We start from the raw sequence: 27,395 nt of genomic DNA, 5'->3' as shown, positions 1-27,395 counted from the left end.
AAAGGTGGTCCTTGGAAAGGCTTGCACAATTGTATATCAGAGAGATAGTATGGTTGCATGGAGTGCCTTCTAGTATTATTTCTGACAGAAATCCAAGGTTTACTTCTAGGTTTTGGTAGACTCTACATCAGGCGTTGGGGACGAGGTTGAGGTTAAGTTCCGCTTATCATCCACAGACAGATGGTCAGTCAGATAGAACAGTTCAGTCACTAGAGGATCTTCTGAGAGCTTGTGTATTGGATCATCTGGGTAGCTGGGAGGAGGTGTTGCCATTGGTAGAGTTTACCTACAATAGCAGTTATCACTCGAGTATTGGCATGGCACCTTTTGAGGCTTTGTATGGCAGGAGGTGTAGGACTCCATTATGCTGGTATTAGGAGAGTGAGTCAGTAGTGGTTGGTCCAGAGTTAGTTCTTCAAACTACTGAGATGGTGAGACAGATTCAAGAGAGGCTGAGGGCTACCCAGAGTCGACATAAGTCTTATGCTGATAGGAGGAAGAGACCTCTAGAGTTTGAGGAGGGAGAGCATGTGTTTCTCAGGGTGACACCCACTACTGGAGTGGGAAGGGCTGTTAGGGCCAAGAAACTCACACCGAGGTTCATTGGTCCTTACCAGATCCTTCGTCATGCAGGTCTTGTAGCTTATCAGTTGGTGTTACCTCCGGTTTTGTCCAACCTGCATGATATGTTTCACGTTTCACAGTTGAGGAAGTACATCAGAGACCCGAGTCACGTGGTAGAGATGGATGAGGTGCAAGTTAGAGAGAACTTGACCTATGAGAAGAGACCGATAGGTGTGATTGCTCACAAGTTGAAGGAGCTTCGTGGCAAGTCTATTAGCTTGGTGAAGATTCTTTGGGATGCAGCTACTAGTGAGGCAACCTGGGAAGTAGAGAGCCGATTCAAGGAACAATATCCATTCCTCTTTTCAGGTAAGCCTATTTTCGGGGACGAAAATTCTTATTTGTTGGGGGGTATTGTAACGTAACAAGTTGTTTTAGAAAGCCCAATATAGGTGATTTAGTAGCCCAGAACGGGCCGTTCCCAATCTGGAACGGGCCGTTCCAAGCTATTAAATTTACCTGTAATTCGTGGTTGAGAACGGGCCGTTCTGGAGGGAGAACGGGCCGTTCCAAATTCTAGAACGAGCCGTTCTGGTTGGAGAACGGACCGTTCTGGTTGGAGTACGGGGCGTTCTAGATGCAGAACGGGCTGTTCTGGATGAGTCTCAGAACGGGCCGTTCTGCATGTGGGTTTTGCACACAACGAAGGAGAACAGAACGGGTCGTTCCGGATTCGGTACAGGCTGTTCTGGCCACTTCGAAAAGTCTATAAATAGGGGTTGAGGGCTTGGAGGAGAATGCGAGTTTTTAGAGAGAAGTTTTAGAGAGAAGGTCTCTAGGTCTGTGAGCTCCTTTCTCTCCCAAATTTCTCTGTATGATTCCTTTTCTTCTCTGTAGACCCCTAAAATTGTCCGGGTCGGAAATAAGACTCGAAGACTCTCAAAAATCAAAGGAAAGTCAGCCAGAAGGACTCCCAGAAGACCATAGGATGACTATCTGTAGGTTTAGAGGTCTTAGAGTAGCCAAAAATAAGAAAGTGGGAGGTTTGGAGCTCAATACGGCCTCCTTGGAGTTCAGTACGACCGTACTGCACATTTTGTACTACAATACGGCCGTACTGAAACCAATACGGCCGTATTGAAGTTTCTGTATTTCAATACGGCCGTACTGAATTCAATACGGCCGTATTGAAGTACAAAAACTCAATACGGGCCGTATTGAACCCAGGGGCCGTACTGCGCCTCATCCCTATAAATAGGACGTCATTTGGACGTCATTCCACACTTTTCCACACAGTTTTGACTCCCTCCTTGAGTATTCTGGGGTTTTTGAGCAGTGTTCTGCCCTAGAAATCTCTCTGGGAGTCGATCCGACGAAGTTCTGGAATTCCGAGCATTTAGCTTGGAGATTCGAACTTAGTCGAAGGGAAATCTTTTGCATTTCCATAGTCAAAAATTATTTTTAGGAAGGAGCGAGCGAGCTTGTAGAGGGAGGGAGTGCCAAAAAGCCTCCTAGACTTCATTGATATATAAAAAGCACGCTTCAAGAGGTTTCTTTTCTAAAAATCCCTTCTTTTACCGCTTTCTGATTGTTGCATATTTAAATTTATCATCATGTAGATATTTAATTTACAATCGCTTATAATAAATAGGGGTAATTTAGTAATTTTGCGCTATTATTTAATAAATAATCCGTCATAGGGAACCCTAATGGGGCGCTGTGGGGGTGCTAACACCTTCCCCACACGTAACCGACTCCCTTACCCAACTCTGGTTGTAATGGCCAAAGTTGATTTATAAAATCAATTGCCTTAAATCTTTTTCCAATGTTTTGAGTAAAATATTGGTGGTGACTCCAAGAACCCTAATTTTTGCGAAAACCACTAATCCATAGAGGGTCCCGCTTGGGATTAATATGGATTGGTGAATCATTTAATAAAATTGGTAGCTCGACAAGGTCTCAGTTTGAGAATAAGTCGTTCTATCAATCCACCACTTTTCAAAACTTTAAAGAGAGTCCAACCATCGTCGCGATTGCCAAGGTCCGTTTCGGCGGGTGGCGACAGATGGCGACTCCGCTGGGGAAGCCTCGAGAGTCAGTCCCATTGGATTATTTCTAAAATAATAGTTTAAAATTACTTCATTACCCCTCACTTGTATGATAACATGTTTATCTATTTGGCTTTAATAACTGTTGTTTGTTTAATTTTCCGCAATTGTTTGAAATACAAACTGCACACGAACCTTTGCACACAACAGTTCCCTCTATACCCGGGGGCATGAGTGGTAAGCCATAGGGAGTGGATGTTAGTACGGCCGGTTGTCGAATGGGTCTATAGGTGCCCGTAGACCGTTGTCGGAAAGCATCACTCAAGGTGATAACCATGAACTCAAGTCCGACAGTGCGTTGGAGCTTTCCATCGACTTACGACGAGAGGAATTGGGTCCCTATAATGGGGGCACCTTGGGGGCCTCAGACCGGTGAGAACAGTTAGAACCACCTTGAATATGCACTTTTCTGCAGGATACCCCTACCTCGTGATTCGCTCGTGACTGTTCGTGGATGAGTGAATTGTTTGTGTATAGGTTTATGTGATATTGTTTGTGCATTAATAATAAACCTCGTGATAAGGTCTAAAGAATAATCCCCATGCATGAAAATACCATGACATGAGAGGAAAGACCATGTGTGAAAATATAATAAAAGTGAGGAGCATGTACATCATTACCAATAAGACATCATGCATCCTCATAAACCATGCATTTTAGGTTCACCAATACCTCTTGACATGAGTAAAAGAGACCCATAATTATCGAGATTCTCCGTTGGGGAGGGATCATAAGTCAAGGAGGGTGGTAACACTCCGTTTTAAAAAGGCAGCGCCTTAAAAATGGAGGGTTATCAAGCTCATGTCAAGTGTGTATTCACTCCATAAATAAAATTAGATTAAACATTCATTTTAGAAAGTGGCTGGTCATCTCTCTGTCCTCACGCGCGCGCAGAAAATCAAGAAAATGGACGCGTTGGAGGAACAAAATAAGAAGCTTACAGCTGAGCTCTCACAGCTCAAGGAGCAAATGGCGCAAATGATGGAACTCATGCGTCACCACAACATACACGGGGCTGAGCACAGTGACCATGAGTCCCATCATGTTGGAGGAAGAGTGGAACAAGAGCTGAAAAGTGGGAAGCTAGCTAAACCTTCCCAATCATTTAAAGCTAAGAAGACCTTTAGGAAGAAGAAGGAGAGAGGAGTCAATGCCGTAAATATTTCTTCATCTTCTTCCACTTCGAAGTCAGGAAAGTCGCAATACAACCCTGTGAAGAAGTTTGATAAACTTCCGACCACATATAGCGACCTCCTGCCGAAGCTAGTGGAAGCACGTCTTCTAGCTTATGTTCCACCAAAGAAAATGGATCCACCCTACCCCGATTGGTACAATCCACAAGATAAATGTCTATACCATTCGGGGGCACCGGGGCATTCAACGAAGAACTGTAGAGCTCTCAAATATAAGGTCCAAAACCTTATCGATGCTGGGTGGATCACTTTTGATTCAACAGCGCCCGACGTGAGCAAGAATCCTCGGCCAAAGCAGGATTAGAGAGAAGAACAAGCCACGATAGGGCCCCTTCATATTTCTCTTTTAGGGACTCATGATCAGTACCCGAGATCATGAGAACCTTTTCATGTAAATAAGGGTTTTTGTACAGTTTTAATACATATCAATAAAGAGGCATTTTTCACATATCATTCTCTCTTTTGTTCTTTTCTCTCTTTCCTCATTAACATTAATAATTCTAAACTTAAACAGAACCAATAAAATAATTATGTCTGTAATTGTTCGCTCTGACCGGGATCCGAAAGTTGAGGATGAATGGGTTGAGTTGGACAGTGATGAGGAGGCCATCTCTCCGGATCTGCAAAGACTGCTAGAACGAGAAGCTCGCCTACTCCAACCGTATCAAGAGAAATTGGAGACTGTGAATTTGGGGCAGGGCCGAGAGATAAAAGAGGTCAACATTGGGACCCATATCAGTGATGAAATAAGGACACATGTTCCCGCTATGATTATAATGAAATCATTCTTTTTGCTTCTTTTCTTGCTTATAATAAAATTCTAAACCACATTATTTTTAACCCTGTTTGAATAAACATGAATGAGGTTAAAATCATCTTAATAATAATAAACCCGCATCATTTTTATGTGGAAGTGTGTGTGACAACTTGGAGCACCTTCCCTTGGCCTCGACAAGTGCCATCATGGGTAAAAAGAAATCTTTTAAAATAAAAGAAGCTCGGCAGGAAACCCAAAAAGGGGGTTGCGCAAAAATAAGAGCAAAGAACCCGCTAGGAATCCCACAAAAGGGTGACCTAGGCAAAAATTAGGGTTGCAAAATAAACAAAAACAAAAGTCCGCTAAAACGCCACAAAAGGGTGTTTTAGGCAAAAATAAGGACAATCAAAAAAAAAAAAAAAAGAGAAATCCATGATGGTACCACGAGCCGAATTCAAGAAAGGTTCAAGGGAAGCTATCTAAGTTGTCAAATCACAACGTCAATAAACAAAGATTTTCTTAACTTCATAAGTGTTTAATCAAACAAACCTAAACACATAAGCCTACCTTGGCCAACCATTCTTACAAAAACCATTTTTGAAAAATAAATCCCCTCTAAAACACAAACTTCAGAATAAAAGTATCTTTCCCTTCTTTTCTCTCTTGTCCCAAATAATTTTAGAATAATCTAGTGGAAGCATGGAGAAATAAATCATCACTGATAATGGATCTAATCTGAACAACAAAATGGTGGAAGAACTGTGCCAAGAATTCAAGATCCAACACCATAACTCTTCCCCATATCGGCCAAAGATGAATGGGGCAGTCGAGGCAACCAATAAGAACATCAAGAAAATAGTGCAAAAGATGGTTGTCTCATTTAAAGACTGGCACGAGATGTTACCCTTCGCTCCTCATGGCTATAGGACTTCAGTACGTACATCTACAGGAGCTACTCCATTCTCCCTCGTTTATGGGATGGAGGCAGTTCTACCCGTCGAAGTCGAGATACCTTCTCTAAGGGTAATCATGGAAACAAAACTTTCCGAGGTAGAATGGGTTCAAAGCCGATACGACCAGTTGAACCTTATCAAAAAGAAACGGCTGAACGCCATATGCCATGGTCAAGCCTATCAGAGGAAGATCAAAAAGGCTTTTGACAAGAAAGTCCACCCTCGAGTCTACCATGAGGGAGAGTTGGTAATGAAGAAATTGCTACCAACTCAAAAGGACAAAATTGGAAAGTGTGCCCCAAATCACGGAGGACCATACGTGGAAAAACGAGCCTTCTCAGGAGGAGCATTGATCCTCACAGACATGGATGGAAAAGAACTTAGATACCCAGTCAACGCTGACGTGGTAAAGAAGTACTATGCTTGAAGACGTTGCTTGCATAGGCCCGCTAGGATGAAAACCCAAAAAGGGCGTCCTAGGCAAAAGTTAGGGCAAAATAAAAAGCCCGCCAGTACAAGGGTACTAGGCAAAACAAAGGCGAATTTATCCCCGCTAGGATATGTCCTAGGCAAAAATTAGGGGCAAAAGAATAAGATACAAAAACAAAGCAAGCAACGATCACTTGAATCGAAAACCGAAAGGCGGCTCAAGTGATTATCTTCTAGAAGCAAGCGTCTTGCAGCATCTACACTCCTGGCTCAGGCATCTCACCCGAAGAAACTAGGGGAATGTAAAGAGCAACAATTACAGATATAATTGTTAAGCCCAATGTATATAGCCTACCCTGGCCAGCCATTCTTCAGAAGTTCCTTCTGTATATCTTTCTGTAAAAACACTTGTGAATATCAATAAAATATCTATTCATTTTCTCTTCTCTCTTGACCATGTGATTATGCCTCTAAAATTGGTATTTCATAAAAATTGTACGAAATTCCTTTAATAATCAGTCAATAAAGAAAATTGGAGGGGTTCCTATAAAATCCGTAATCTCCTGTGAAAAAGGCTCACAAAGATATTCCCTCACGTCGACGACAGAAATTCCTCCAAGAAAAGGAGGATAGGGAGAGCCATCCATTTAAAAAAAAAAAAAAAAAGCATTAATAAAATAATCAAACTTGCATTTGTGCATCACACACACATTAGTTGCACATTCAAAGACCTTATCATGAGGCAATTGCATAAAATAGAAAAATAGAAAAATTGCTTGTGTATGACAACAGTCAACAGAAAAGGCCAAAAAAAAAAACGACAAAAAGGCAAAAATACAGAAAAAGCCAAAAAATCGACAAAAAAGGCAAAAATACAGAAAAAGCCAAAAATCAACAAAAAAGGCAAAATACAGAAAACCCAACAAATTGTACAGAATAACTGAGCCTGGAGAGGCTTGCCGAAATAATACTCCCACAGAATAATTGAGCCTAGAGAGGCTTGCCGAAATAATACTCTCTCAGAATAATTGAGCCTGGAGAGGCTCGCCGAAATAATACTCTCTCAGAATAACTGAGCCTGGAGAGGCTCGCAGAAATAATACTCCCCAGAGAAACCTCAGCTTAAGCTCATGGAACAAATCCCCAGCGAGAGCTATCAAAGCAAGATCGTCAAAATCCCCAATGGAAGCGCGATCATCTAAACAGAATATCCGAGTCGAAAGGACTATGACCTCCTCAGTGGAGGATAGCTTTCCAACTCAAGCGATGAGTGAAGCTAAGCCTGAAGAGGCTTTCTAAATAATACTCTGGGATATATAAACTTTAAATCCCCACTCGCCTACTCAGAGGCACCCCTTCAAGAAAAATCACAAAAGACAAATAATCATTCCCCAAGTGGAATCCGGCTCTCAGCCAAACATCAAGCGTCAAGATGATCTGCCTAACAGAAGAGGCTAATCACAACAAAACGACAAAATCCCCCAGTGGATAACAGCCTACGCAGAGGCAACAAAACCGGAAAATCAAAAGAGTCACCCGAATAAGGATAACCGGGATACTCCACCATCGTCGAAAGGACGTCAGCCAATCATAAGGCATCGCTCACATCAGAAAGAGCATCTTCGTGTCTACACCCCAAGGAAACAGAAATTCCTCAATGGGTACCAACTACGCAATGGAAAGTTGGGACACAAGAACCTATGAGTAACTGCACATCCCCTAGACGGATCCCTGCGTTATCCAGCCCTTAGTGGCACAAAAATCAAAAACAATCGTCGAAGCAGCATCGTGGACTGTGGAGACAAACTTATCTCAAAACCCTGGAGAGGGCAAACTCAGCTGCCCATGTTGAGAGGCAAAACCCTGGAGAGGGCAAACTCAGCTGCCCATGTTGAGAGGCAAAACCCTGGAGAGGGCAAACTCAGCTGCCCATGTTGAGAGGCAACACCCTGGAGAGGGCAAACTCACCCTGGAGAGGGCAAACTCAGCTGCCCATGTTGAGAGGCAACACCCTGGAGAGGGCAAACTCACCCTGGAGAGGGCAAACTCACCCTGGAGAGGGCAAACTCACCCTGGAGAGGGCAAACTCACCCTGGAAAAGGCAAGACTCACGCTACCAAAGTGATCAGAAGCACTGAGGTATGCACAAGCCTGGAGAGGCGACGACTAATACTCACCCTGGAGAGGGCAAACTCACCCTGGAGAGGGAAAACTCACCCTGGAGAGGGCAAGACTCACGCTACCAAAGTAACTAGAAGCGCGGAGGTATGCACGAGCCTGGAGAGGCGACGACTAATACTCACCCTGGAGAGGGCAAACTCAACCTGGAGAGGCTACTCAACAATTTTCCCACCTGAAGACACTACAAGTCGGAAGGATGGCTTATTCCCCGGACAATTGGGTCAACTCCTTTACTTATCAAACGGTACACCAAAAGGCCGTTTGACTAAGTAAAGGGGGGGCAGCTGTAGACCCCTAAAATTGTCCGGGTCGGAAATAAGACTCGAAGACTCTCAAAGATCAAAGGAAAGTCAGCCAGAAGGACTCCCAGAAGACCATAGGATGACTATCTGTAGGTTTAGAGGTCTTAGAGTAGCCAAAAATAAGAAAGTGGGAGGTTTGGAGCTCAATACGGCCTCCTTGGAGTTCAGTACGGCCGTACTGCACATTTTGTACTACAATACGGCCGTACTGAAACCAATACGGCCGTATTGAAGTTTCTGTATTTCAATACGGCCGTACTGAATTCAATACGGCCGTATTGAAGTACAAAAACTCAATACGGGCCGTATTGAACCCAGGGGCCGTACTGCGCCTCATCCCTATAAATAGGACGTCATTTGGACGTCATTCCACACTTTTCCACACAGTTTTGACTCCCTCCTTGAGTATTCTAGGGTTTTTGAGCAGTGTTCTGCCCTAGAAATCTCTATGGGAGTCGATCCGACGAAGTTCTGGAATTCCGAGCATTTAGCTTGGAGATTCGAACTTAGTCGAAGGGAAATCTTTTGGATTTCCATAGTCAAAAATTATTTTTAGGAAGGAGCGAGCGAGCTTGTAGAGGGAGGGAGTGCCAAAAAGCCTCTTCCATCATATTAGCTCTAGAATTACTACGGTTATCCGAGTAGTAGATACCATCAAACAAACTATAACTGATTTAATGAGCCATTCGCAGTTTCACAGTCTGAATTAGTTCATACTTACACATGCATGGCTTAATCTTTGAGACAAGCATATGACTACTGGCAGGATCAACCAGGTAGCATCCGTCAATGACTCTGCACATGGTGCAAGTGTTTACCACAGTAAGGTGGACAAACCGTGCACCAAGACAATCGTCATTCAAAGCAACCGATATTTTTGTGAACATGGGACATGAAACCAATGTTCATAACATAAACCGAATCCAAGAGAACAATTTGCACACACATTCCATGAAAGCCATTACTATACATGACTAACTGTAGACCCCTAAAATTGTCCGGGTCGGAAATAAAGCTTGAAGACTCTCGAAGACTGAAGGAAGATCAGCCAGAAGGACTCCTGGAAGGCCCTAGGAGGGTTCTCTCTAGGTCTAGAGGTCTTAGAATAGCTTAAAATAAGGAAGTGGAGGGAATGAAGCCCAATACGGCCGTACTGAACTTAATACGGCCGTATTGAAGCTTCAATACGGCCGCAGTGAACTCAATACGGCGTATTGAAGTTTCTGAAACTTCAATACGGCCGTACTGAAATCAATACGGCCGTATTGAAGCTTCAATACAGCCGTATTGAACTCAATACGGCCGTATTGAAATTTCTGAATTTCAATACGGCCGTATTGAACTCAATACGGCCGTATTGAAGTTCAAAAATTTCAATACGGCCGTATTGCTCCTGTAGGCCGTATTGCGCCTATTCCCTATAAATATGACGTCAATTGGACGTCATTAGACACTTTTTCACTCAGTTTTGACTCCCTCCTTGAGTATTCTGGGGTTTTTGAGCAGTGTTCTGCCCTAGAAATCTCTCTGGGAGTCGATCCGACGAAGTTCTGGAATTCCGAGCACTTAGCTTGGAGATTCGAACCTAGTCGAAGGGAAATCCTCCGGATTTCCATAGTCAAAATTTTATAGGAGAGAGCGAGCGAGCTTGTAGAGCGAGGGAACGCCAAAAAGCTTCCCAGTTTTACTCAATATATAAAAGCACGCTTCAAGAGGTTTCTTCTTAAATCCTTCCTTTTACTGCTTTCTGTGTGCATATTTAAACTGTCATCATGTAGATAGTTAATTTATAATCGCTTATAATAAATAGGGGTAATTTAGTAATTTTACGCTATTATTTTAGAAATAATCTGTCATAGGGAACCCGAAAGGGGCGCTGTGGGGTGCTAACACCTTCCCCACGCGTAACCGACTCCCTTACCCGACTCTGGTTGTAATGGCCAAAGTTGATTTATAAAATCAATTGCCTTATCCCTTTTTCCAATGTTTTGAGTAAAACATTGGTGGCGACTCCACGAACCCTCCTTTTACGAAAACCACTAATCCATGGAGGGTCCCGCTTGGGATTAATATGGATTGGTGAGCCTTTTAATAAAATTGCTCGTTTGACGAGGTCTCAGTTTGAGAATAAGTCATTCTAGCAATCCACATTTTCTAAAATAAAAACGAGTCCAACCATCCTTCGCGAATGCCGAAAGCCCGTTTCGGGCCGGTGGCGACAGATGGCGACTCCGCTGGGGAAGCTTCGAGGGTCAGTCCCATTTAGTGACAGATTATTTTTAACAAATAATAGTTAAAAATTACTTTATTACCCCTCACTTGTATGATAACATGTTTATCTATTTGGCTTTAATAACTGTTGTATTTTTAAATTTACGCAATTGTTTGAAATAAAAACTGCACACAAACCTTTGCACACAACAGTTCCCTCTATACCCGGGGGCATGAGTGATTAACCATAGGGAGTGGATGTTAGTACGGCCGGTTGTCGAATGGGTCTATAGGTGCCCGTAGACCGTTGTCGGAAAACATCACTCAAGGTGATAACCATGAACTTGAGTCCGACGGTGCGTTGGAGCTTTCCATCGACCTACGACGAGAGGAATTGGGTCCCTATAATGGGGGCACCTTGGGGGCCTTTGACCAAGTGAGAACAGTTAGATCCTCCTTGAATATGCACTTTTCTGCAGGAGACCCATACCTCGTGATTCGCTCGTGACTGTTCGTGGATGAGTGAATTGTTTGTGTAAATGCTTATGTGCAATTGTTTGTGCATTAATAAATAACCTCGTGATAAGGTCTAAAAAATAATCCCCATGCATGAAAATGTCATGACATGAGAGGAAAAACCAATGTGTGAAAATATAATAAAAGTAAGGAGCATAGGCATCATTATCAATAATACCTCATGCATCCTCATCATCATTTATAGGTTCACTAATACCCTCTCGATGTGAGTGAAAGAGACCCGTGACTATTGAGATTCTCCGTTGTGGAGAGATAATAGCCTAGGGAGGGTGATAAACTTTCATCTTAAAAAGGCAGCGCCTCAAAGATGAAAGATTATCAAGCTCACATCAAGAGTGTATTCATATCATAAATAAGCTAATTAGAATAAACATTCATTTTAGAAAGTGGCTGGTCATCTCTCTGTCCTCACACGCGCAAAGAAAATCAAGAAAATGGAAGCGCTAGAGGAACAAAACAAGAAGCTCACGACCGAGCTTTCACAGCTCAAAGAGCAGATGGCGCAAATGTTGGAACTCATGCGTCACCATAACATTCATGGATCTCATCACAGTGACCATGGGTCCCATCATGAGGGAGAGGAGGAGGAGCATGAAGAAGATCCTCCACATGCCATACCTCTTGGGGCTGGAATTATGATCAAAGAGCCCGAGGTTTCAAAAGAACAATTCCACGCCCTAGAGGATCGGTTGAGGGCTATGGAGGGGCATGACTTCGATATTAAAGATGCCGCCGACATGTGTTTAGTGAGGGATATTCAATTCCCTCCCAAATTTAAAGTGCCAGATTTCCCGAGATATGTGGGATCGACTTGCCCCAAAAGTCATCTCACCATGTACTGTCGCAAGATGGCCGCATATGCCACAAATGAAAAGCTCTTGATCCACTGCTTTCAAGAGAGCTTAGCTGAAACTGCACTCAACTGGTATATGCAGCTAGATGGAAATCTAGTACACACATGGAGGCAGTTGGCCGACGCCTTTCTCAAGCGCTACAAATACAACATCGACCTAACACCCGATAGGTCAGATCTTCAAGCCTTGAGTAAAAAGAATGATGAATCTTTCAAGGCGTACGCCCAACGATGGAGGGAGTTGGCGGCACAGATAGAGCCCCCGCTGTCGGATAAGGAGACGGTGTCCTTATTCATCAACTCGTTGACTGGTCCCTATTACGATAAAATGATAGGGAACACAACGACACTCTTCTCGGACATCATCACCATTGGGGAGAGAGTGGAACAAGGACTTAAAAGTGGGAAGCTAGCAAAGCCCTCCCAATCATTCGAAGCTAAGAAGACCTTTGGGAAGAAGAAAGAGGAAGGAGTCAACGCCATAACCATTTCTTCATCTTCTTCCACTTCGAAGTCAGGAAGATCGCAATTCATCCCTGTGAAGAAGTTTGATAAACTTCCGACCACTTATAGCGATCTCCTGCCGAAGCTAGTAGAAGCCAAACTTCTAGCTCATGTTCCACCAAGGAAGATCGACCCACCTTACCCCGATTGGTACAAGCCACAAGACAAATGTTTATACCATTCGGGGGCACCAGGGCATTCAACAGAGAAATGCCTAGCTCTCAAATACAGGGTCCAAGACCTTATTGATGCCGGGTGGGTCACCTTCGATTCGACAGCGCCCGACGTGAGCAAGAATCCTCTGCCAAAGCAGGAGTAGAGAGAAGAACAAGCCACGATAGGGCCCCTTCATATTTCTCTTTTAGGGACTCATGATCAGTACCCGAGATCATGAGAACCTTTTCATGTAAATAAGGGTTTTTGTACAGTTTTAATACATATCAATAAAGAGGCATTTTTCACATTATTCTCTTTTTTGTTCTTTTCTCTCTTTCCTCATTAACATTAATAATTCTAAACCTAAACAGAACCAATAAAATAATTATGTCTGTAATTGTTCGCTCTGACCGGGATCCAAAAGTTGAGGATGAATGGGTTGAGTTGGACAGTGATGAGGAAACCATTTCTCCGGATCTGCAAAGATTGCTAGATCAAGAAGCTTGTCAAGAGAAATTGGAGACTATAAATTTGGGGCATGGCCGAGAGATAAAAGAGGTCAATATTGGGACCCATATCAGTGATGAAATAAGGACACATGCTTCCGCTATGATTATAATAAAATCATTCTTCATTGCTTCTTTTCTTGCTTATAATAAAATTCTAAACCACATTATCTTTAACCCTGTTTGAATAAACATGAATGAGGTTAAAATCATCTTAATAATAATAAACCCACATCATTTTTATGTGGAAGTGTGTGTGACAACTTGGAGCACCTTCCCTTGGCCTTGACAAGTGCCATCATGGATAAAAATAAATCCTTCAAAATAAAAGAAGCTCGGCAGGAAACCCAAAAAGGGGTCTGCGCAAAAATAAGAGCAAAAGACCCGCTAGGAATCCCACAAAAGGGTGACCTAGGCAAAAGTTAGGGTTGCAAAAATGAACAAAAACAAAAGTCCGCTAAAACGCCACAAAAGGGTGTTTTAGGCAAAAATAAGGACAATCAAAAAACAAAAGAAATCCATGATGGTACCATGAACCGAATTCAAAAAGAAAGGTTCAAGAGCAGCTATCCAAGTTGTCAAAATCACAACGTCAATAAACAAAGATTTTCTTAACTTCATAAGTGTTTAATCAAGCAAGCCTAAACACATAAGCCTACCTTGGCCATCCATTCTTACAAAAACCATTTTTGAAAAATAATCCCCTCTAAAACACAAACTTCAAAACAAAAATATCTTTCCCTTCTTTTCTCTCTTGTCCCAAAAGATTTTAGAATAATCTAGTGGAAGCATGGAGAAATAAATCATCACTGATAATGGATCTAATCTGAACAACAAAATGGTGGAAGAACTGTGCCAAGAATTCAAGATCCAACACCACAACTCTTCCCCATATCGGCCAAAGATGAATGGGGCAGTCGAGGCAACCAATAAGAACATCAAAAAATAGTGCAAAAGACGGTTGTCTCATTTAAAGACTGACACGAGATGTTACCCTTCGCTCCTCATGGCTATAGGACTTCAGTACGTCCATTTACAGGAGCTACTCCATTCTCACTCGTTTATGGGGTGGAGGCAGTTCTACCCATCGAAGTCGAGATATTCTATCTAAGGGTAATCATGGAAACAAAACTTTCCGAGGCAGAATGGGTTCAAAGCCAATATGACCAGTTGAACCCTATCAAAAAGAAACGGCTGAACGCCATATGCCATGGTCAAGCCTATCAGAGGAAGATCAAAAAGGCTTTTGACAAGAAAGTCCACCCTCGAGTCTACCATGAGGGAGAGTTGGTAATGAAGAAATTACTACCAACTCAAAAAGGGCAAAATCGGAAAGTGTGCCCCAAATCACGGAGGACCATACGTGGTAAAACGAGCCTTCTCAGGAGAAGCATTGATTCTCACAAACATGGACGGAGAAGAACTTCGATACCCAGTCAACATTGACGTGGTAAAGAAGTACTATGCTTGAAGACGTTGCTTGCATAGGCCTGCTAGGATGAAAACCCAAAAAAGGCGTCCTAGGAAAAAGTTAGGGCAAAATAAAAAGCCCGCCAGTACAAGGGTACTAGGCAAAACAACGGCAAAATTATCCCCGCTAGGATACGTCCTAGGCAAAAGTTAGGGGCAAAAGAATAAGATGTAAAAGCAAAGCAAGCAACGATCGTTTGAATCGAAAACCAAAAGGCGGTTCAAGCGATTATCTTCTAGAAGCAAGCGTCTTGCAGCATCTACACTCCTGGCTCAGGCCGAAGCAATTAGGGGAACGTAAAGAGCAACAATTACAGATATAATTGTTAAGCCCAATGTATATAGCCTACCCTGGCCAGCCATTCTTCAGAAATTTCCTTCTGTATATCTTTCTGTAAAAACACTTGTGAATATCAATAAAATATCTATTCATTTTCTCTTCTCTCTTGACCATGTGATTATGCCTCTAAAATTGGTATTTCATAAAAATTGTACGAAATTCCTTTAATAATCAGTCAATAAAGAAAATTGGAGGGGTTCCTATAAAATCCGTAATCTCCTGTGAAAAAGGCTCACAAAGATATTCCCTCACGTCGACGACAGAAATTCCTCCAAGAAAAGGAGGATAGGGAGAGCCATCCATTTAAAAAAAAAAAAAAAAAGCATTAATAAAATAATCAAACTTGCATTTGTGCATCACACACACATTAGTTGCACATTCAAAGACCTTATCATGAGGCAATTGCATAAAATAGAAAAATAGAAAAATTGCTTGTGTATGACAACAGTCAACAGAAAAGGCCAAAAAAAAAACGACAAAAAGGCAAAAATACAGAAAAAGCCAAAAAATCGACAAAAAAGGCAAAAATACAGAAAAAGCCAAAAATCAACAAAAAAGGCAAAATACAGAAAACCCAACAAATTGTACAGAATAACTGAGCCTGGAGAGGCTTGCCGAAATAATACTCCCACAGAATAATTGAGCCTAGAGAGGCTTGCCGAAATAATACTCTCTCAGAATAATTGAGCCTGGAGAGGCTCGCCGAAATAATACTCTCTCAGAATAACTGAGCCTGGAGAGGCTCGCAGAAATAATACTCCCCAGAGAAACCTCAGCTTAAGCTCATGGAACAAATCCCCAGCGAGAGCTATCAAAGCAAGATCGTCAAAATCCCCAATGGAAGCGCGATCATCTAAACAGAATATCCGAGTCGAAAGGACTATGACCTCCTCAGTGGAGGATAGCTTTCCAACTCAAGCGATGAGTGAAGCTAAGCCTGAAGAGGCTTTCTAAATAATACTCTGGGATATATAAACTTTAAATCCCCACTCGCCTACTCAGAGGCACCCCTTCAAGAAAAATCACAAAAGACAAATAATCATTCCCCAAGTGGAATCCGGCTCTCAGCCAAACATCAAGCGTCAAGATGATCTGCCTAACAGAAGAGGCTAATCACAACAAAACGACAAAATCCCCCAGTGGATAACAGCCTACGCAGAGGCAACAAAACCGGAAAATCAAAAGAGTCACCCGAATAAGGATAACCGGGATACTCCACCATCGTCGAAAGGACGTCAGCCAATCATAAGGCATCGCTCACATCAGAAAGAGCATCTTCGTGTCTACACCCCAAGGAAACAGAAATTCCTCAATGGGTACCAACTACGCAATGGAAAGTTGGGACACAAGAACCTATGAGTAACTGCACATCCCCTAGACGGATCCCTGCGTTATCCAGCCCTTAGTGGCACAAAAATCAAAAACAATCGTCGAAGCAGCATCGTGGACTGTGGAGACAAACTTATCTCAAAACCCTGGAGAGGGCAAACTCAGCTGCCCATGTTGAGAGGCAAAACCCTGGAGAGGGCAAACTCAGCTGCCCATGTTGAGAGGCAAAACCCTGGAGAGGGCAAACTCAGCTGCCCATGTTGAGAGGCAACACCCTGGAGAGGGCAAACTCACCCTGGAGAGGGCAAACTCAGCTGCCCATGTTGAGAGGCAACACCCTGGAGAGGGCAAACTCACCCTGGAGAGGGCAAACTCACCCTGGAGAGGGCAAACTCACCCTGGAGAGGGCAAACTCACCCTGGAAAAGGCAAGACTCACGCTACCAAAGTGATCAGAAGCACTGAGGTATGCACAAGCCTGGAGAGGCGACGACTAATACTCACCCTGGAGAGGGCAAACTCACCCTGGAGAGGGAAAACTCACCCTGGAGAGGGCAAGACTCACGCTACCAAAGTAACTAGAAGCGCGGAGGTATGCACGAGCCTGGAGAGGCGACGACTAATACTCACCCTGGAGAGGGCAAACTCAACCTGGAGAGGCTACTCAACAATTTTCCCACCTGAAGACACTACAAGTCGGAAGGATGGCTTATTCCCCGGACAATTGGGTCAACTCCTTTACTTATCAAACGGTACACCAAAAGGCCGTTTGACTAAGTAAAGGGGGGGCAGCTGTAGACCCCTAAAATTGTCCGGGTCGGAAATAAGACTCGAAGACTCTCAAAGATCAAAGGAAAGTCAGCCAGAAGGACTCCCAGAAGACCATAGGATGACTATCTGTAGGTTTAGAGGTCTTAGAGTAGCCAAAAATAAGAAAGTGGGAGGTTTGGAGCTCAATACGGCCTCCTTGGAGTTCAGTACGGCCGTACTGCACATTTTGTACTACAATACGGCCGTACTGAAACCAATACGGCCGTATTGAAGTTTCTGTATTTCAATACGGCCGTACTGAATTCAATACGGCCGTATTGAAGTACAAAAACTCAATACGGGCCGTATTGAACCCAGGGGCCGTACTGCGCCTCATCCCTATAAATAGGACGTCATTTGGACGTCATTCCACACTTTTCCACACAGTTTTGACTCCCTCCTTGAGTATTCTAGGGTTTTTGAGCAGTGTTCTGCCCTAGAAATCTCTATGGGAGTCGATCCGACGAAGTTCTGGAATTCCGAGCATTTAGCTTGGAGATTCGAACTTAGTCGAAGGGAAATCTTTTGGATTTCCATAGTCAAAAATTATTTTTAGGAAGGAGCGAGCGAGCTTGTAGAGGGAGGGAGTGCCAAAAAGCCTCCTAGACTTCATTGATATATAAAAAGCACGCTTCAAGAGGTTTCTTTTCTAAAAATCCCTTCTTTTACCGCTTTCTGATTGTTGCATATTTAAATTTATCATCATGTAGATATTTAATTTACAATCGCTTATAATAAATAGGGGTAATTTAGTAATTTTGCGCTATTATTTAATAAATAATCCGTCATAGGGAACCCTAATGGGGCGCTGTGGGGGTGCTAACACCTTCCCCACACGTAACCGACTCCCTTACCCAACTCTGGTTGTAATGGCCAAAGTTGATTTATAAAATCAATTGCCTTAAATCTTTTTCCAATGTTTTGAGTAAAATATTGGTGGCGACTCCAAGAACCCTAATTTTTGCGAAAACCACTAATCCATAGAGGGTCCCGCTTGGGATTAATATGGATTGGTGAATCATTTAATAAAATTGGTAGCTCGACAAGGTCTCAGTTTGAGAATAAGTCGTTCTATCAATCCACCACTTTTCAAAACTTTAAAAAGAGTCCAACCATCGTCGCGATTGCCAAGGTCCGTTTCGGCAGGTGGCGACATTCTCTAGACCACTAATTCCTTCTATCATTTCTTGAAATTTAGATTAGAAAGATTGATTTGGGTGGATTGAAGTTCCGAGTTGAGCCTCAAAGGGGAAATTCTACTTTTGTTCAGTTTTTGGCTATCTGAGCCAATCTTCAGGTGAAGGAAGCTAGAATATAAGTTGTTTAATTTCAGGAGAGTTAGGGAAGTTTTATGCATGGTGTTCTTTTGTTGAAATAGTTGAGTTGTTGGGTGTTTAAGTTGATTTATGGTGTTTATATAAGTTGACATGATAGATGAATTTTAAATATGTAGTATATTGCTGAAGTTGCTTATAAAGTTGTTAAGTTGCATTAAGTTGATATTGTAATGACTATAGTTGTTTAATTAAGTTATTTGCATGTTGTCAGTTGTCTATTGTTATTAAGATGTCTATTGCTGAAAAGTTGTATGTTGTTTAAGTTGCTACGTTTATTAAGTTGTGATGATGAGTTGTTGATCACTAGGACTAGGGGAGATGTTTTCGAAGTTGCTCATCCCATTGTGCGGATTGAGATAGTTGTGGTGCTCTGAGAGCCTAATTTGTTGAAAACCCTCCTTGGGAAGTTGTCCCTTGGAGTGGACATTGTATCATTCTCCTCTAGGACTTAGTTGGTTCCGTGTGTAGGCAAGGTCGAGGCACACGTGTACAAAGCGACCACGGTATAGGGGCCAGGCCGAGCTATACTGATTACAAGAGGCCAGATGTTGAGATACATAGTACTAAGGTGATAAGTTGAAAGTTGTTTTAAAGTTGATAGTTGTTTTAAAGTTGAATCCCTTAGTATTGTGTGAGCAACATGGAAATAGTCGATCCATGTCATGGTTGAATGACCAATTTGAGTAAGGTATCTAGTTAGAGATGTAGTCTCTGACTAGGTACTGGAGGGTGCGTGGTACTTGGAGGACAGTGGGTGGACTAACTCCACATGTGGATTGGTGAAGCTAGCCAAGGCCGTGGTAGGGTCATACCCAAACCCTTCTATCCTGACAGTAGTATTGGACCTCCGAGTCTAAGTGGCACACCTGAGAAATTGCCTATTTTTATCTATACCTGGTTCTCTTCAGAGTTCCTAACATTGTACTATACCTGACCTGGTTGAGATAGGTCAAACGTTGGATTCGGTAGGGTTTATGCCACCTAGACTACTCAACTTTAGTTGTTGGAGATCTCCTAGTTGTATATGCGTGACGATGCATTTAAATATTAAGTTGTATATTGTTGTTGTTGTTGTATTAAAGTTGCTTCTAAGTTGTATGAATAAGTTGTGTTTTTATGTTGAACAGTATGGTCATTTGTGATGATGATTGAATGAATGAGTAGTATAGTATTTTTTTTCCTATACTTGTATGGTTGTTTATCGAATTCTAGCTTACCCTTGTGTTTCCATGTGGATGGACTGCTATGATCATACGGTGTATGGGGGCAGATCAAGACTAGGTTTGGAGCTGTTGGCTGAGTCTATTGTTAGAAGTGAATTTTTTTGGTACCTAGTGTCAGAGTTACCACCTTGAGTAACAGTTTTGTGCTTGACCAGCACTAGGAGATAGTTGTTTTGGATAATTGTATAAATATTAATACTTAAAAACTTTATTATTATTATTATATATATATATTTGCTTCATGTTGTGTATTTATGAGTTATCCAATTTTATTATTTATCTTAGTTTACAAATTTTTAGTGCGATTCCATTAAGTGTAGAGACCACGGCAGTTGTTATAATGAGTCATAAAGTTTTTTTTTTTTTAATTTTTTTTGGACTGCCTAGAGTGTTGTGGCCCATATCATTGAGTCATTTTTTCTCTCCAGATTTATTTTACTAGATTTAAAAAAAATTTATTTTGTAATTCATTTTTTATATTTTGTATTTTTTTACAATTTTTTCCCTTCACTTATTTTTTTCTTTTATATTTTTCGTTTTTTCTACCAGATGTATTTTAATAATATTTGTTTACTATTTTTAAAATTTTGTAATTTTTTTTCTTTGTCATTTTGTTTTTCTTTTGTGACTCAACTTTTTTTTTCTTCATTTTTTAACACCTTTTTTTATCAGAGTTTTTTTTCTTCCATTTTTTTAAAATAATTTTATTTATAAAAATGGAATTTTTTAATGTTAATTATTTTTATTTAAATTTATTTTATTAAATACTACTAATGTCGTTATTGTATATAGCGACCTTTTTTTTTCTTCATATTATTTATTTTCATTTTTTTAATATTTCTTTTCAAAAAATTTTCTAGTTTTTTTAATTTTTTTTAAAAATGGGTTTTTTTTAATCTTAATGATTTTTATTTAAATTTATCTGAAAATATACTATTAATTTATTTTTAATTGATTGAATTATTCTGGTTTATTTTTAAAAATCTTATTTTTTTTGTAAACTATTAAAATATTTTGAAAGCTCAACTCCTAAAATAAATATATTTTAAAAATATCTTTCTTAGTTTTATGAGAAATTTTTTATTTTTTTTTATTTTATAAAACTGAGCCATTTTAGATGTTGAATCAGCTGGTAATGATACTATTAAAGTCCTTACAGCCGGTAGTGACTTGTACGTGACTAAATTTTAGCCGTCCTAATCCAAAAAAAAAAAATACACGTGTCACTAGTGTTGCTATGATCCATAACGACACTGTAGTAAATTACTCCAAAAGCGTAAATAATTTCAAAATAACCTTATTTACATAATTAATTTTAAAAAATATATCCTACAATTATCAACAATCAGCGAATTCGTAGTTTAAAGAGAATTAATGAACGCAGAATGACTTGATACAGTAATCAAGAGGATGCACGTTTTGTTGTAAAAAAACAACTTTTGAGAGTTTTTATTTTATTTTATTTCATTTCAAACGTGAAGTTAATTATGCAAGAGAGGAGTTGGAAACAACATGTGTAGGAGAGGATCCGAGACCACATTGTTGGACACTTTGGATGAAATAAGACTTCGAATTTCTATATCAAAAGAACATCCCTTTTCTGACCCACTGTGTGGTTTAATGCTTTATTATATGATAATATGATATATGTTATGTTATATTGTGGTTGTGTTAATTTACGCATAGTTTAAAAATTCGATTTCGACTACTCGATTGAACCAATTTGATTGAGACCCAACACATCGATTTAACTGATTTTTCGATCAGTTTTTGCATCTAACCTAAGTGTGATGTCATTAATTAAATTAAACCAGTTTAAACTGATGTAAATTTGTTAAATCAGGTCGGCTAGACCAGTGATCTTTTCCTATTTTGGAGTGTTAAACCATGATGCGTTCTAATATATGATGCCCCTGTGTAGTACTCTGACATGTCTCGTGATTGGTGTTTGAAGCTAAACATTAAAAATAAAAAAAACTGGAGTCATGGTACTTTTGGACTGCATCAATGACCACTATTGTAATACCTTACATTTTCACAATTAGATTAATAATATATAATTTTATTATAAAAGTTAAATGGTTGATGTAGAAAATATTTTAAAGTTGAAATTATATTTTATATATTTGTTTTGAGTAAATTATATGAACATTATATTATTATTATTATTATTATAATAATAATAAGGTGAGGGAAAGGAATAGATAATTAGAGTTATGGATAAGTAATTAATTCACGATGTATTAGAAGGAGGATGAATTAAGTTTAAATTTTGAAAAAAAAGAGACGTCAATTTTCTGCTCATGCCCTCACTTTTCTTTTATGCTATGAAGAACGAGGAGGAGATCATCTCGAAGACCTATGTTCTTTGTTGTTTGCTGATAGAGGTAGAATGGAGTGATGATTCTCACTCTAAAGCGTGTGATAATTGATGGGTAGTGAGATTGATCCCTCAATATCTGTATGTTGTATGTGTTGTATGAAGGGAAAAAATTCCAATTATTTTCTATTCTTGTTGATTGTCTTCCACATGATTCTATTACTCTTGAATTGTTATAAATTATACTTATATATAATTAATTTCATGCACTGAGCCCTTTAAGTATGAATTGATTTGCCTATGAAATCCTGTGGAAACCCTAAGGGCATGCATTAAATGGTTATTGTGTGAGTAATTAATAAAATTATGTAATTGCATGAGATTCATGCTTTATGAATGTATTGTATGAATAAATCAGGGTATTTTACCGATTGAATTGTTTTATGAAAGTTTTGATTTGAAAATCGCATGTTTCAAAATTTTGCAGATTTTGGATGTTCTAATATGGCACCACGGGCTAAGGTGCCCAAGAGCATGGTTTACTCCCTATTTTGTTTTTGTTGGGCGTGGGACATGCCTCATCGAGTGTTATTGAGGCTACAAGTCTCTGTGATACTCATGTCGACCATGGGTTAAGGCTCATTGAGCGTGGGGCTCTAGCTGAGTCCCTACTACTATCTCGTTAGGTGTGACATGGGTCACGCCAAGCATGAGTCATCCTAAGAGCTATGAGTGCTTTCTAGATGAGCTACATCGGGTGTAAATGAGATACTTGATTCTTGTTGGTAAATTGTGTATATGGTAAAGTGTATGTATCATTAATAACAATTGAGAGTATGGAAAATTGTATGCGTGACAAGTTGTTTGAGTGACAAACCATTGACATATGTGTATGTATAGTGATTTCATGTTATGAAAGAGTTTATGTGACATGCATCATATGTACGTAAATCAAAAAATTGGTAAATTGACAAACCGCTTCATATGCACTATGCATATATATATTGAGATTGGTCCCACATGCATGCAAATTGAGAGTGTCTATTGTATCTCATATTTGCATGTGACTGAATGACTTATGATTGTTGTGTTGGTAGTGATGATTGAATGATTGTAATAGTTAATTGTTATTATCATGTTATTGTATAAATAATGTATGGAGTGTGTTTGACAATCTATTTTTTATTCTATGTCATGAGCTAGAGTGAGAAGTTTTCTCACTCCCCTTTGTTTTCATGTCTCGGTTATATGTATGTTGTTACAAGTAATGCTTATAAGGATCTTGATGATGCCGCTAACGAGGCATAACCTTTGTTTTGTGAGTACTATGATAAGATATGTGACATGAGAGCTTAGATTAGGGATATTCTTATTTAATTTCTAAGTATAAGATTTATGTTTAGTGTTATATTTTTGCATTAGTATGAAGTTTGTTTTGAAACTTGTTATGTGAGACTCTTTATCCCCAATTGGAGGTTTCACTTTGACTATTTATGCATGAGTTTGTAGTATCTTTTTATATACATTAGAAAGTTCTAAATGTTTTAAATTATCTACATATGTGGGGTAAAGGGTATCACAACTATACCATATCATATTTTATGACCACTACAAGAAATGTTTCATATAATGATATAGAAAAAGTGTCACTATAGATAGAATATATATAGGTATAAATCTATTTAACATATATCGACACACAATTTTAGTGTTGATTTTGTATAAGATTTAATAACATATATTATGTGTTACTATAGTTTATACTTAAACTTTTTAACAATATAACAACATTCTTTGTATCTATAGTGTAAGTAAAAATAATTTTTAGTGATAAATATTGTGTCATAATAAGATGTGTGTAACATGACAATTTCTTTGTAATAGATCTCACTTGATAAATATAATATATGTACTATATATATACATACATACATATATATATATATATATATTAAAGTTATTTTTTTGACACCGGGTACTTTTGATTAATTTTTTTTATAATAAAATACTTTTTCATGTATTTCTTCATAAAAAACAAAAATAGAAAAGGTAATTTTAGACAAAATGAGACAAGTGAATGTAATTATTTAACACATTAGTAACCACTAATTCAACATACTTTATTGTTATATAATTGACTTAAATAATTTATATAATATTTTTAATTTAAAGTTATATATTTAACTATATTAAGTTATGTAATTCAACAAATCTATAATTTTATTGTTTTGTTAATATTATGTTGACTAATGTAACACCCATTTATTTTTTCTAAATATGACTTATAATTATTTAATTAATAAAATAATAAAAATATAAGAAATTATTCAAATCACACAACCTATAATACCGAAGTAATTGGAGGTACATAAATGATAAGTTTATTTATTACACATAGATATAATTACAAGTCATATTTATTAGTATTTTTACCAATAGTTTATAAAAGAAGGAAAGTTTTGTTATTTGATTAATATTCACAAACCCCCCTTCATATTTCTTATGTTATTTTACAATACCAAATACTATATATTATATAGTGGATTGACGTGATTTGTTGGAGGAAGGGTGAGAGTGATTATTATAGGACCATCAAAGAAGGTTGATATGTAGTCTTGTTTGGAAGAATTATTGCCGAGGAACTTGACCAAAAAAAGTGACTTGATTACTTTGTACACCAATTATCCATTGCATTGTAGGAAAAATGACAAGTACCAAAGGAGCGAAAGGCTCAACATTGGATGAATTCATTTATACAATCAATTTATAATAATTAAAAAATAATAATTCAAAGAGACAAAAACACAAAAGGAGTGAAAACATCAATCATATAAATCAAACAAATAATTAAATAACAAAAATATAATCATATATCTATACATACATATATATATATATATATATATATATTGTTTATTTTAATCCTACTCTATGGAGAGATTTTAATTATTGATTTGTAGTGATTAGTCGAGATAAATGAGTTTTATCACTATTTTAATAACACAAAGATATCTCACATTGATCAAATATATATACTCATTTAAATTTCTAAAGTTAAACATCCAACAACAAATGAATTCAATTTTTTTATTTCTCACATATGAATATATATTAACTAATAATTATCTTTATACAACTTATTAGTCATAATAAAATTTAGTTTAATATCTATTATTATTATTAATAAAATATTTATACATAAATATAATTAAATTATATGAGTATATACGTATACTATAAAAATTTGCGTTTAATAGTAGGTTACTTAAGCCAAGTTTTATATTTATAATAAAATATATATTCAGCTTATATATTGTAATATTATCTTTTTAAAAAATTTAAACAAACTTGACATCATTTTATATAATTATAAATAAAATATTTGTAAATAAGAATTAACATATTAAAATGAATTAAAGACACACAAATGACACGTATAAGATGTTAAAAAAAGTAAAAATAGTTAAATAACATATATTAACATTAGTTACATAACATAAATTAAACAAATAAGATGGAATTATAAACACTCTACCAAACAACTATAGTTATATTTATCATTTAAAACTATGATGGATGTCTCCTCTCCCTACCTTTAAAGTTTTAGTACCAAAAGAAGTTTGGAGAAATAGATTGTTGATTTGTCCAGAAATAAAGGATATACGAGTCGAAGTAGAATTCCTCATTTATATGATAGATGAACTATTGTTTTCTTTCCATTGCATTGAAGTACTAAAGGTTTGGTTCCTATTTATAGACACAAATTATTTTTGTTTTTATTTTTTTTTATATGAGTTATAATTACCTTTAGTTTCAATTTAATTATAGTTACTAGATTTTGGTTACGTTTTTAAGTGATTCATTTTGATTACAATTGATTTCATTTAATATTCAACTTTCTTATGATTCATTATTGATCTACAAGAAATGATTATATTCTTTGTGGTTACTCTCAAAATCACTAATTAATTTTTTTATTATACTATTATTTTTTTTAAGTGTGATAAGTTCAAGTTACTAATAATTTACTGGAACCTAACAATAGACCCAAGTGAGGTTGTATATATTGTCGTGATTGCATTGAAAAAATTTGTGTTATTTTGTGGAGTCAATCATTGATTTTAGAGGTTGTAATGTTGCATAGTAACATTTTATTTACAACAGTTTTATTTGTTTTATTGTTAAATCTTAACAAAAATTTATTTTTCTTGTTAAGTGTGTAGTAATCAAAGAAAACATTTAAAGAGATGAAATTCATACAAATAAGGAATAAAATTAAGTAATAATGAACCTTAAAGCTATGTACGACCATGCTTACTTGAAGCACGATTGTTCTTTAAGAGGAAGCACACCTTTGTTGAATGAAGCACACTTGTGCTATGAAGCATGATTGTGCTTGCTATTATGAATGACCATATTTCTCTTTTGGAGCATTTCTAGTTGGCAAAGCATACCCTTACTACTGATGAAGCACACTCATGCTTCCCTCTGATCTAAAGAAGCATGCCCTTGGTTATTAATTAGCACAACCATGCTTATTGAGAAGCATGATCATGCTTAGTAGTTCACCTTAATTTTTTTTACTATGAATAGGGATGTTTAGATCACATTTTTAGCATCCAAACTTTATCTTTACTTGTTCTTATATTTTTTCTCTTTTGTATTTGTTGTTGAGGCTTTGGAAGAGGTTAAAAGAGAAGTCCTCAAAGAAGAATTCTGTAACGCCCAACTTATATAATATTGAATATATGATTTTATCACAATTATATCATTAATAAAATTTTTCATAAGGACAAAGAAAATTTTGTGAACTCATTACATGACATATCATTCAAAAAATATTTACAAATATGTACTATTTTACACATTTTTTCATTTCTTCCACCTCTATTACAATAATTACATTAGTAGTGGAAATAAATTTACAATTTGACTAGTATGGTTGGCAGAAAGAAAAATATATGAATGTAATCATATGTCTTCAAAACGCGACAGAGTTGGAAACAACATCCACATCCCAATTTCATCCAAGGAAGACAGTAGTAATATAACAACTGTAAAATATCCTGAAATCGTAGGTAGATCCATCTATTTAATTTGTAATATATTTAATTTTAAAAACAAAGAAAACTGAGGAGTGAGAACAATATCCAATAAATACAATAATTCAAAAGAATGTACAGAATTATTTATAATCAATATTAAACATATATATATATATATTATATTATATTTTCATGTTACAATAAAATTTAAATTATACTTGTAGTGACTAGTCAGGATAAATGAACATCATTATCATATCAACCAACA

Source organism: Cajanus cajan, chromosome 1 (assembly GCF_000230855.2).
Source record: "Cajanus cajan strain Asha chromosome 1, NIPB_CcT2T_4, whole genome shotgun sequence".
In the NCBI taxonomy this organism is placed as follows: Eukaryota; Viridiplantae; Streptophyta; class Magnoliopsida; order Fabales; family Fabaceae; genus Cajanus; species Cajanus cajan.
The sequence above is the reverse complement of the archived record's forward strand: the minus strand, read 5'-3'. Positions refer to the sequence as shown.